At 46.4% G+C, this 12,385-nt stretch overlaps 1 long non-coding RNA gene across 1 annotated transcript; it reads left to right on the plus strand.

Moving 5' to 3' along the window:
• Positions 1-292: 292 nt before the first annotated feature.
• Positions 293-10,932, plus strand: LOC133237368 (uncharacterized). Its single transcript, XR_009733159.1, has 3 exons — positions 293-549; positions 10,110-10,194; positions 10,706-10,932. It is a non-coding gene; the product is annotated as an uncharacterized LOC133237368 (long non-coding RNA).
• The last annotated feature ends 1,453 nt before the right edge of the window (positions 10,933-12,385 follow it).

Consider the following 12,385-nt stretch of genomic DNA (forward strand, 5'->3'; position numbering starts at 1 on the left):
CCTGATAACTATTCTAAATGCTTGGCTTTGTATCAGGAAAATAACAGCAACCCAAAACACCCAAAAATATCTGCCGCACAGTTCACTGTCTCTAGCAAGAGAAAACAGATAATAAAACTAAATTCATTCAATGAATAGATTACATATTAGGGCTTGAATTGTGCTCTTTCCCCCAAGAAAAGATTATTTGGGTTTAAACCCCAGTCTTCATAGCGTGACCCAATTGGGAGAGAGCATGTTTACAGAAGGAATCAAGTTGAAGAGAGGTCATGAATGCGAGTCTTATTTTCAGCATGACTGGTGTCCTTGTAAAAGGGAAGTTTGGACACAGATAAACGCAGAGTGAGCACAGCGTGAAGACATGAGGGGGATGCCGTTGGCACGCCGAGGCCATGGAGGATCGCTGCCGGTGGCCAGCAGAAGCCAGGAAAGGGCCCTGTAACAGAGGCCTCAGAGGGAACTTCCGGCCCCAGGAGTGACAGACAAGACGTTTCTGTTCGTGGTGCATTGCTGCACCAGCCCCAGGAAACTGACACAGTGGACTGGAAGGTGAGAAACGCAGTACGTGAAGACCCAGTCCAGGCGGTCGAGGTGCTGGGGAGACCATGGTGTGAAATGAGCGGGGGTGCGTCTATACAGACCTGCCTAAAAAATGCTGGGATCAAGCAAGGACTCAGAGGACTTTAGGGAACTAGGCCGGGGGTGGGTGGGGAGTTGGGGGAAGCCACTTCTGCAAAGGGACAGGCTGGAACAGTGGCAGCTGTGTGCCTGGCAGAGTTGGGGGGGCGGGCAGGGAGGCCGGTCAGGGGATGGGGAGGTGGTCGGGGGTCACGGGGATCCCCTGAGTCACACAGGGGATTCTCCCCTGAGTGACAGAGGCACCACTGAAGGGTTGTAAGTGAAAAATCATACAAAGGTCTCCTTTAGGTTTGAAAAGAATAATTGGGTGCTCTGCTGACAACAGATAATAAGGAGAAAAAGAACTAGGTGAGCCAGTTAGAGGTGAGAGTGGAGAAGGGGAGCAGGGAAGCTCCAGCAAGCTGGAAAGGCAGTGCCCAGAGATCCTGAGGGGTGGATGGGGCTCAGGAAAAGAAGAGAAAAGCAGAAGGTGACTCTGGTGTCTTTGAACCATGGACCGAGGGGCTGTCACATCTGAGACGAGGAAGATCACTGGGGAGCAGGTTTGGGGTGGGGGAAGGTCAGGGTTCACGGCTGGGCCCGCTGGGTTGGAGAAGTCTGTCCCTCTCCCAGTTGAGATGGTCAGTGTGCAGCTGTGGGGGTGAGCCTGGAGTTGGGCGGCACAGAGAGGAAGGCTGGAGACAGGAACCTGAGTTGCCTTGTTACATGCTGGATGTAAAGTCAGAACTACTGAGGACCCTGTGGATGGGAGTGAGAAGACCCTTCCAGTGTTTTTCAAGGTACAAGGTCAGAAAGGGTCTGGCTGCAGAGGGTGGAGAAAAGGTTTTCCTTGCCTTGTTTTTGCACGCTGGCTTCGACCCCTAATAGAAGGCTTCCTTGGTGGCACAGTGGTAAAGAATCCATCTCCAGTGCAGGAGTCACAGGAGATGTGGGTTCAATCCCTGGGTGGGGAAGATCCCCTGGTGAAGGAAATGGCAACCTGCTCCAGTGTTCTTGCCTGAAGAATCCCGTGCACAGAGGAGCCTGGCGGGCTACACAGTCCATGGGGTCACAAAGAGACATGATCAGATACAACTGAGCAGACACCACATACACATTGCCCCCTGAAGTGTGGAAATCTGACATCTCCCCTGCCCAGGAAGTGTCACCTACCGGCGCCCGCAGAGGCATTTCCCACAGGGAAATTTACCTGGGGCATTTCCCACAAGGAGTCACACGACTCATCACAGCCTTCTGTCACAGCCTTCTGTCTCTGGATAGGAGCGAGCTCCAAACCACCTTCACAACCACCATATAGGCTTTAAACCCCACTCACCTTTGGTGGGATTTCCTGGAACAAACCCACCCACCACAGGATTCCTCCAATTTCCAGGGCGGGCCTGGAAAGGCGGTTAGCTTCCAGGTGCCCCACGGAAGCTGCACAAACCAGGTGACGGCTGAGTAGCCCAGCTGGCATCGACCCCTGACAGCATCTGGCTGCCTGCACGTGCCCCCGTCAGAGGCCACAGTGTCTCTGAGCTGCCCTGGTCCCAGGCACACGGGAACTGCATTTTCCAATGCACTGCAAGAGGTGTTCCTGTCTCTGAAGCCAGGGGGGACCCTGCAGAATCTGGAAGAAGGCACTCAGCATATTTTGTATTTATTGGGGCCTCTCTAGCAACAAGCTGTGAGGTACAGGTCTCACCTCAATAATCCTCACAGCAGGCCAGGAGAGGGTTGGTAAGAATGCCAAGAGAGAGCAGAGAAATGACTTGCCTAAGGATGTGAGAGTTTGACTATATAGAAAGCGGAGCACTGAAGAATTGATGCTTTTGAACTGTGGTGTTGGAGAAGACTCTTGAGAATCCCTTGGACTACAAGGAGATCCAACCAGTCCATCCAAAAGGAGATCAGTCCTGAGTGTTCATTGGAACGACTGATGCTGAAGCTGAAACTCCAATACTTTGGCCACCTGATGTGAAGAACTGACTCATTGGAAAAGACCCTGATGCTGGAAAAGATTGAAGGGAGGAGGAGAAGTGGTGACAGAGGATGAGATGGTTGGATGGCATCAACGACTCAATGGACATGAGTTTGAGTAAACTCTAGGAGTTGGTGATAGACATGGAGGCCTGGCGTGCTGCGGTTCATGGGATCGCAAAGAGTCGGACACGAGTGAGCAACTGAACTGAACTGAAGGTTGTGGGTGAGTCAGTCCTGGGTTCAGATGACAGTCCTGGACTTTTGACTCCTAATCTACAGTTTGGCACCTTTCTTCAGAAACAGCATCATAACAAAGGCTCTAAATTAGAGCATCTAATTTTCCTTATGGCACTCAGCCTGTCTCTTAACCTCTCCCTGCCCTGGTATCTGAATCCATAAAATGGGTTGTACGATACTTGTCATCCAGGTTGTCACAGAAATGTTATGTGCATTAATCTTCCTAGTGATCAGATTGTTTGGAAATAGCTGCTGTATGAATTCAAGGCTAAGGTCAAGGTCAAAGAAAATGACTCACCTATTATACAATGCATTAGAGAAACACATTGGTTTTACTTGAATGGAAGTAAGAAAGGTGTACTGATCGGGAAGCTTTTGATAGTAGGCATTTTATTTCTCCACATGGGACTAGTTTTCTAATGATGATATGTAGGTATCACAAAATACTTTAATTTTTTCAATGTCCAAATACTCTTCCAGAACCACCTTCCCATGTATTTGAAAGTGAAAGTGAAACTGTTAGTCTCTCAGTCGTGTCTGACTCTCTGTGACCCACCACGCCCCTCTGTCCATGGGATTCTCCAGGCAAGAATACTGGAGTGGGTTGCCATTTCCTACTCCAGGGGATCTTCCCGACCCAGGGATTGAAATTGGGTCTCTTGCATTGCAAGAAGATATTTTTTTAACTGTATGAGCCACCAGGGAAGCCCCATGCTTTTAGTTAGATGTAAATGATTGCATATAGTCTGATTTGTTTTTCAGACAAACTATGCTAGATTTATTAGTTTTGTGACATCACAGTTGTAATCAGAGGAAATGAAGGAAGACCACGGGGAAGGTTTTTTCATTCACTTCTCCTCCTCTGGGTGCCTGTCCCAGTCCATGGTCCTCTGTGGTTCCTAGAGCAGGGGTGAAGCGTGGGTATACCCGCCCCCTCTGGGTCCCGTCTAGCTCCCTGTATCACTCTGGGTCGAGTGCTCAGGAGCTAATGGAGCCCACTGTGGAGTGTTTGCTTCTTCTGGTTGAGATCAAACATCTGATCTTTATCTGTAGTGACAGGCTTAATGCCTTTCTTCTCTGACAAATTTTCAGTTGAAGAGGAATGCAAACACTGGTATCGGTGCGGTTATATAAAGAACTCTTTTGCGCAAGCCAATATTGGCAGCTTGAGCCTTAATGAATAGCAGAACCCTGAGTAGCACCTCCTGGTAGAAGGAAAAATACAAAAAGAACTAAAACCCTGTACACCTTTTCCCAGCACTTTGATGGCTGTACTGGTATCTGATGGGGGCTGGATGTCACTTGGAGCTTTAGCTTAGACTAGCAGCATTGGGCTTCCCTGGTGGCTCAGATGGTAAAGAATCTGCCTGCAATGTAGGAGACCTGAATTCAATCCCTGGTTTGGTAAAATTCTCTGGAGAAGGGAATTGCAACCCATTCCAGTATTCTTGCCTGGAGAATCCCATGGACAGAGAAGCCTGGTGGGCTACAGTCCATGGAGTCTCAAAGAGTCAGACAGGACTGAGTGACTAGCTTTCACAGCAGCATTTAATCCCACCCTTCCCAGGGACGCTGGGTGTGCAGTTACACAGGCAGCAGATGAAAACACCAGAGAGGGCCAAATTCCTCAGAACTCCCCGGGGAATTAATTGGGTTTTTCTCTGGTCCTCAGAGTGGCTCTACCATTTGCAAATGCTAAGTTCTAAGCTCTTCTTTGGAGACATAACACTCTGAAAAGTACATTTGCCCATCATCTATCCACATGTCTTATGCAGGATGGACACAACTAATTTCAGCAGCTTTCTAAGTTGCATTTAAACTTCCCCACCAGGCCCTACGGGTCTCCAGAGGCCTGGAGACCACAGCATGGGAGACAAGGAGGGTGAAGTTGCTCCAGAGCGAGGACACACCAAGGCCCTGAACAGTAAGGAGTAGACCACAGTATATGGCAATATTTTAAACTGATTCTTTTTTCTTTTCTTTTTTGCATTAAAATTCATGTGCTGGAAGGAAATTTGAAAAAAAAATTACTTGTTAGCAATTTCTGACTGTGGCTTGCATATCAAGTTCCCTAGAGAAAACTTAAATTCTAAATCCACAATAAAGCCTGAGTTAATAGGGCCATCAGAACAATGGGAAATGTAAACTAAACTTTTAAAAATGATTTTGGGGACTTCCTTGTTTGTCCAGTGGTTGAGAATCTGCACTTCCACTGCAGGGGACATGGGCTTGATCCCTGGTTGCGGAATTAAGATCCTGCATGTCTGCGAGGTGATGCCAAAAATAAACAAATAACTTTAATTAATAGCACCATCTTAAAAACCCTGTTTTTGTATAATAGTTTCAGTGTAAAATACACTGAAATCTTTGATATTTACTTCCTTGGTGGGATGGCCTTTTCTTTTCTCACCACCCTCCACATCAGTCACTTACATTAGAGCTTTTATTTAATGCTCCACTGTACTCTGCTTTCAGTCAAGTCCGACTCTTTTGCGACCCCATGGATTGCAGCCTTCCAAGCTCCTCTGTCCATGGGATTCTCCGGGCAAGAATACTGGAGTGGGTAACCATTTCCTCCTCCAGGAGATCTTCCCAGCCCAGGGATCAAACTGGCATCTCTTGCATCTCCTGTATTGCAGGTCGATTCTTTATTGCTGAGCTATCTGGAAAGTCCCCTTTATTTAATGAATCAGCAAATATTTATTAAGTGCCCACCGTGTACAGAGTAAACTGTTTGAATCCATTAGGAGGGAAGAAAAATCTGGATGGGAAGTGGTCTCTGCCCTTGAACCAGAATCTCTAACCATGTCAGCCATTCTGACCTCAGAGCACTTAGGTCAGAATCCCTAGTTGGGTGTGAGGCTTTGTGGCTGTTGACCTGATACTCATAGCATTTGGCAACCAATTGATGGGTTCCCCTTTCTCTTCATGCCCATGACCTCAGCAGATTATACCTTTTTTAGGGAGTCTCAGTTGAAGTAGTAAGAAAATTCTTGTGTCCTTGAGTGACAGCAAGCTGACTCCTCCAATCCAACCATACCTCACGTTGGGTTGATTTCAGCCTGTTTGGAAATCAACTCTCTTACTGTATGAATCATCTCAGAAAACAAGAAAATCCATGCAGTTTGTTACCCTAGCCTGGCTCAGCCCCTCAGCACCCAAGCCCTCCAGCCCCTCCTGGTGACTGCTGGAGCTCAGAGTCACTCCAGCAAACTCTAGGGTTCTCAACCAAATGCAAGAAGCTTTACCTTTTGTCCTCAAAGGGTAACTCTGCAACTCCTTTGGGCTGGGTGGCTGCCCACTGCAGTGTCCCTAACTGGTCCCTGAGTGCTGGTGAACAAACGCCCTCAGCTAAACTGTCTTCTGATGAAGACCGTTCAGGAATGAGAGGCTCCCAAAGGAAGAGCAACAGAGATCGGAACATAACCAATATCAGTGCTGTGCTAAGTCACCTCAGTCGTGACCAGCTCTGTGTGACCACGTGGACTGTAGCCCATCGGGCTCCTCTGTCTATGGGATTCTCCAGGCAAGAATACTGGAGTGGGTTGTGGTGCCTTCCTCCAGAAGATCTTCCCTACCCAGGGATCGAACCCACATCTCTTATATCTCCTACATTGGCAAGTGGGTTCTTAACCACTAGGGCCACCTGGAAAACCCAAGAATACTGGAGGGGGTGGTCATTCGCTTCTCCAGGGAATCTTCCTGACCCAGGGATCAAGCCTGGGCCTCTTGCATTGCAGGTACTCTTTACCATCTGAGTCACCAGTACATGTTTTTAATTGAATAAACAGGCAGATTTCATCACCATTTTCAGACAAGGTCTATACCTTTCCCAAAGTTCTGCAGATGTTTCATCAGAGAGTCTGGACCCAGAGCTCAGGGCCCCCAGCTCAATCCTAGGATTAGGATAAATCACTGGTTAAATGGTGTGTTTTTGACTCTTGATTTGGGACTTATGTTACTATTTTGGAAGTTTAAGTACCATATATATATATATGCAACCCTTTCAGGATTGTCTCATGTCAGCTGTGGTGATACAGATGGTATCGACTTGTTGCACATTCCCTTAAATTTGTTCTGGAATTTAAGAATTAGGAGACAAATTCAGCAGAAATGCTGTGATCGTAAAAGTATTGAGTTAGGGTTCTGTTTTGTTATATAATGCCTTTTTCTAACATTACATGATTTTGTGAGTTTGGTAAATTACTGAACTATTCTATGTCAGGTTAGTTACCTGACATCAATGTTCTTACACTGGTGAGAGCAATACTACATTTATTAAATAACCCAGGAATGGTAACATATACAATTTTATGAACTGTTGTCATCTTTTTAAGTTCTATATCATGACAGAGATTGTTGTTGAAGTAGTAACATACTTATTATTTTTATATTATTAAAGGATCCTATACTATAAAATCATATAGATTAGGGGATTTACAATGTTTACTTAAACAAGTACTGGAGAAGACTCTTGGACAGCAAGGAAATCAAACCAGTCAGTCCTAAAGAAAATCAAGCCTGAATATTCACTGGAAGGACTGATGCTGAAGGTGAGGCTCCAATATTTTGGCCACCCGATGTAAAGAGATGACTCATTGGTAAAGACCCTGATACTGGGAAAGATTGAGTGCAGGAGGAGAAGGGGATGACAGAGGATGAGATGGTTGGATGGCATCATCAACTCAGTGGACATGAGTCTGAGCAACTCTGGGAGATGGCAAAGGACGGGGAAGCCTGGCGTGCTGCAGGCCGTGGGGTCACAAAGAGTTGGACACGACTGAGCGACTGAACAACAACAGCAGCTGATACATGCGTTTGCTCTCTGAGGTTGTGGTTGGGTCTTGGACACTTCAGACCCTTCCCTTGCTTGGCAGAGACGAGTTCGTATCACAGCTCATGTGTTGTCCCAAAACATTTCCAAGAAGAGAGAAAATGAATCCATTGTGGATGTTGTCTCTGATCAAAAATCTTGGTATGTTGACATTTTTATAATTTTAATAACTTTTTCCCTTTGGATTCCTCCTATGGGCCAAAAAGAGAAACACCTTTTCAGGTGGATATTATTCTTTATTGTGGTAAAATGTACATAACCCCAAATTTACACGTGTGCAGTTCGGTGGCATTAAATGAGTCACAGTGCTGTGCAACCGTCACGGCCATCCATTTCCAGAACTCATTCATCTTCCAAACTGAAACTCTGCCCCCCTTAAACAACCCCCTCCTACCTTCCCCAACCCTGGGCACACCAGCCCCCTTCTACTTCCATCTCTATGAATTTGGCTTCTCTAGGAACCTCAAGTATTAAGTGGAATCCTACAGTATTTTCCTTTTGCGCCTGACTTATTTCACTCAGCATCCTGTCTTCGACTTTTATCCGTGTTGTGAAAAGCATTCTTTTAATGGGAAGAAAAGTGAAAGGAAAAGAAGGAAAATCCAGAGTCATGGAGAATTTAAATCCTCTCTTATAAACATTTATGTTCAAGTAACTGATCCAAACCACATCTCAGCCTGTGGGAACTCTGAGGCTGGAATGCCGTGTGTTTCAGACCTCTGCTCACAGCCCTTCTCCCAACCAGACGAGCATCACAGTGAGGCCCCAACTGACTTTCTTGCTTCCAACTTTCTCTGTGAATTCCTGGTGGCGGTGAAGCAGCTTGACACAGCCCTCCAGCTCATGGTATTTCAAATGTTGCCTTTTCTGCATCAAGGGCCTTATTTGAATGTTTGATATACATACATCTTTACTTTGTTTTTACAAGAGGCATTTGGGCCAGGGTATAGAAAGGATACATCAAAGTGTCAAGGAAAGTCATTGGTTCACAGAGCTGTTTCTCAGGCTCTGTTTAGTCTTTGTCCCAGTTACAATGTGCACCTTAAGATCTGGCTCCTGAGAAGAAACTGTATATTACAGGCAACAACAGAAATGGGGAAAATCAAAGCTCACCTGTTTCAGTTGTATTACCCGTGTGCCTTACTCCTGATGGCCACCCAGTGAGGCCTTTCTGCTTTGCCTTATTCTTGCTAACTCTTTGAATTAAGCCTGGTACGAGTCTTGGTCTTTTAACTATACCCAACACAAATTATTCCTAACGGAAGCATTCCCTCCCAGCGTCCCCATGGAGATGGAAAGAAGTGCCATGTGCCCTCTTCCTAGCCTATATTTTAATAATGCACTTATTTCATCTCACAGTATCTCTCCCATTCAACTGCAAACACCACTCATTTCCCCCCAAAATGAAGATCCACAGAAAACTCACGCTTTCATTTGTCCTCTCCGTGATGTCGGGGAGAGACTGCAGTGGGCGAGCCCTGGGACTCACTTCAGGGCCTGGGAGAAGGTGGATTCAGCCAGAGCTGGTAGAAGGTGGTGGTGGTGGTGTGTGAGTGTGTGTGCACACACGTGTGTGTGTACACACGTGTGTGTGTACACACGTGTGTGTGTACCCCTGTGTGTGCGTTGGTGGGTAGATGTGGGCGGGGTCAGATTCTAGAGAAGGCGGGACTCAACCATGATCGACAGCTGGCAGCTCCCGCAGGTCCAGTCTGGGGGCCCTGCACAGCCCTTTGAGTACATGCATTCTCATGCTCCTCTGCAGCCGTCTAGGGTGGAGCCTAGTCAGCAGAGGTCCCTCCCTGCACAGGGACACAGGTATTGCAGAGAGCAGGGAGCTGCTTGACTGGCACCCACAAACTTTGCTCTCTCCCTAGAAGCATGATCACCGACGTGCTGGCGACAGGAATGCTGGACCGCCTGGATCCCAAACAATTACTTTCCTCAGCTGTTAGATTTTCAAACGTGATCTATCGAGTGATGCTGACAGTAGATTTTCTGCCGGCAATAAAGGTGGCCTGATTCACAGAATAATTACTGTATGCAAATGAATGTGATTTTCCTCTGCCCTTTTATGGATGACTCTGCTCTGCCATTCATCAGGGCCACAAATTTCACTTGGGAGAAGATGGATTTAAAGAGACAGGCACCCTTGGAGCTTTGCAGTGAACTTACTAAATCCACACTAAGTGTCCTCATAAACAGGCTTGCCTGTGCCAGAGTGGGGCTGCCAGACTCTGACCTTTTGATCTGTGGATTGTTGCTGGGAAAACTGTTGCGAAAACATCTGACTTTGTGTGCTCCCAGGTCAGGGGTGCTTTGCTGCTTGGAAGAGCTGCTTCGTCCAGGTGCAGGGTGATTGTATGTGTGGATCAGGAGAACCTGGTGGACCTCCCCACCACCCACTGAACCCACTTTGATGTTTATGCACCTGCAGGAGGGAACGGGAGGAGCGGAAAGCCCGTGCTCATATCCAGCGCTGGATCCGATGAAATTCCAGCTGAAGTGATGTGAAACAAGAGGTGGGTTTTTGTCTGACACTGAGGTGGAAGCAAAACAGACAGGAAAAGGAAGGAAGAAATGAACTGTTAGAAAAGCTTAAGTTCCACATCTTTGGGCCTGGTTTCTCAGGGACCTGGCAGCCTCCTCTTAAGTTGGTGGCACTTCTCTGTGAGCATCAGTGCCATGAGGACGTGGGAGGGGCGGGTTTGCCCTGGTTCCAGTGGGAGGTAAGACTGGCCAAGCCTGCAGGATGGAGTGAGCCGCCGGTCCCGATGCTGGGACCGGAGCAGGCGGGCACAAGCTTGGGGAACATCCGAGGTCATCACGTGTCCCTGCTAAAGCCTCAGTTCCCCAGGTTTCCCCCAGCACACGGCGTGCACCTCATCCTCCGAGTGTGGAAAAAAGAGGACCCTGAGCCAGTGTTATAAATGGAAGTGCCCATCTGTCAGTGGGCTGTCTTGTTACTCATATTGTAACAATATATTGATGTCAGCACATCCAGAACGCACTTTCTTCCTCTGTCACTCACAGAAGAAAGGCAAGACACATCCATGTTTACCTGCGTGCCAGCAGCAGACGCCGCTGGAGGCCATCACAGCCTTCCCAAAATAGAGGCCCCTTGATACCGACTTTCCTGAGAGGACAGAACAGGTGAGCGGGGTCTCCAGGAGTTCCTTCTCTTCCCGGACCCAGCAGGTCTTCCCAACGGCTCACATGAGGGCCAGCACGTGACATTATTTGTGTATTTCTTTGATTTTTTTTGCATATTTTTATTTAAATTAAAAAAAAATTCATGTTAAGTGTTAAAGGTTACTTGTCATTTACCATTATTAACCATAACTATGTGGCTCAGTTGGTAACCAATCTGCCTGCAATGCAGGAGACCCAGGTTCGACCCCTGGGTCAGCAAGATCCCCTGGAAAAGGGAATGACAACCCACTCCAGTCTTGCCTGGAGAATCCACGGACAGAGGAGCCTGGTGGGCTACAGTTCATGGGATCACAAAGAGTCAGACACAACAGAGTGACTAACACTTTCACTTTAAGACAAAATTTTAGATCAGTTCTTGATTGTGATAACTTTTCATAGGAAAAGAAAATTTTCCGCCCTTCACAAATGATAATGATGAATGATACCTCTTTCTTTAATACGAATTGTGCTATAATGTGGAAGGCTAATGTTGGAAAGGTGATTCAGTATTGGATAACCACAATTTATAAAGCAGCTTTAACCTGGCATACTACAGATTTATACAGTCGATAAAACATTTATTGAGAATTGTTTTTGTAGGTAGAAGGGGAAACAACCAATTTCTCAAATGGAAATTTGAGAAATACTCTCATGAAAAACTAACTCAATTGAAAAAGTTCTAAATAACATACTTTTATAATATATGTTGATTTTTCATAGGTTTGCCAAAAATGGGTAATGACTTATTATTTGGGAGGAGTCAACAAAAGTAAGGTTGCTTATACTTGTGTTGCTAGATTTAAATGCAAATTGACAGGTTTAACTTTGGTTAAAGAAAGTCCTGAGATATAAGTAACAATGTGAAGAAGACATAAGAAATTAATAACTGAAAGAGGGTTTTATAAAACAAAGTAACTTGAGTGGTATTAATTCTCAACAAGTTGACTTATTTTGTTTAGCAGAATTGTCCATCACCCTGTGTAATGGGTTGAATTATGTCCCCTGAAAAGAATATGGTGGGGGCCTAACTCCCAGTACCTCACAGTGGGACTTTATTTGAAGACAAGTCTTTAAGGTCATCAAGTTTAAAAAAGGTCATATTGGTGGCCCTAATCCAACATGGGTGTGTGCAAAGTCCCTTCAGTCATGTCTGATTCTTTGCAACCCTATGGACTGTAGCCCACCAGGCTCTTCTGGCCATGGAATTATCCAGGCAAGAATGTTAGAGTAGATTGCTGTGCCCTCCTCCAGAGGATCTTCCCAACTCAAGGACTGAACCCACATCTCTTGTGTCTCCTGCATTGGCAAGCAGGTTCTTCACTACTCATGCCACCTGGGAAGCCCTGTCCAACACGACTGGTGTCCTTAAAAGAAGGGGAGAATTGGATGGGGTTGCACACATGGAGAAGACTATGCCTCTACAAGCCAAGGAATACCAGAAATTGCCAGAAAACCAGAAGTAAGCAGGAGAGAGAGGGACCTGGAATAAATTCTCCTGGAGAATCACTAGACCTTGGACTT

The sequence above is a fragment of the Bos javanicus genome, chromosome 24, assembly GCF_032452875.1.
Source record: "Bos javanicus breed banteng chromosome 24, ARS-OSU_banteng_1.0, whole genome shotgun sequence".
NCBI lineage: Eukaryota > Metazoa > Chordata > Mammalia > Artiodactyla > Bovidae > Bos > Bos javanicus.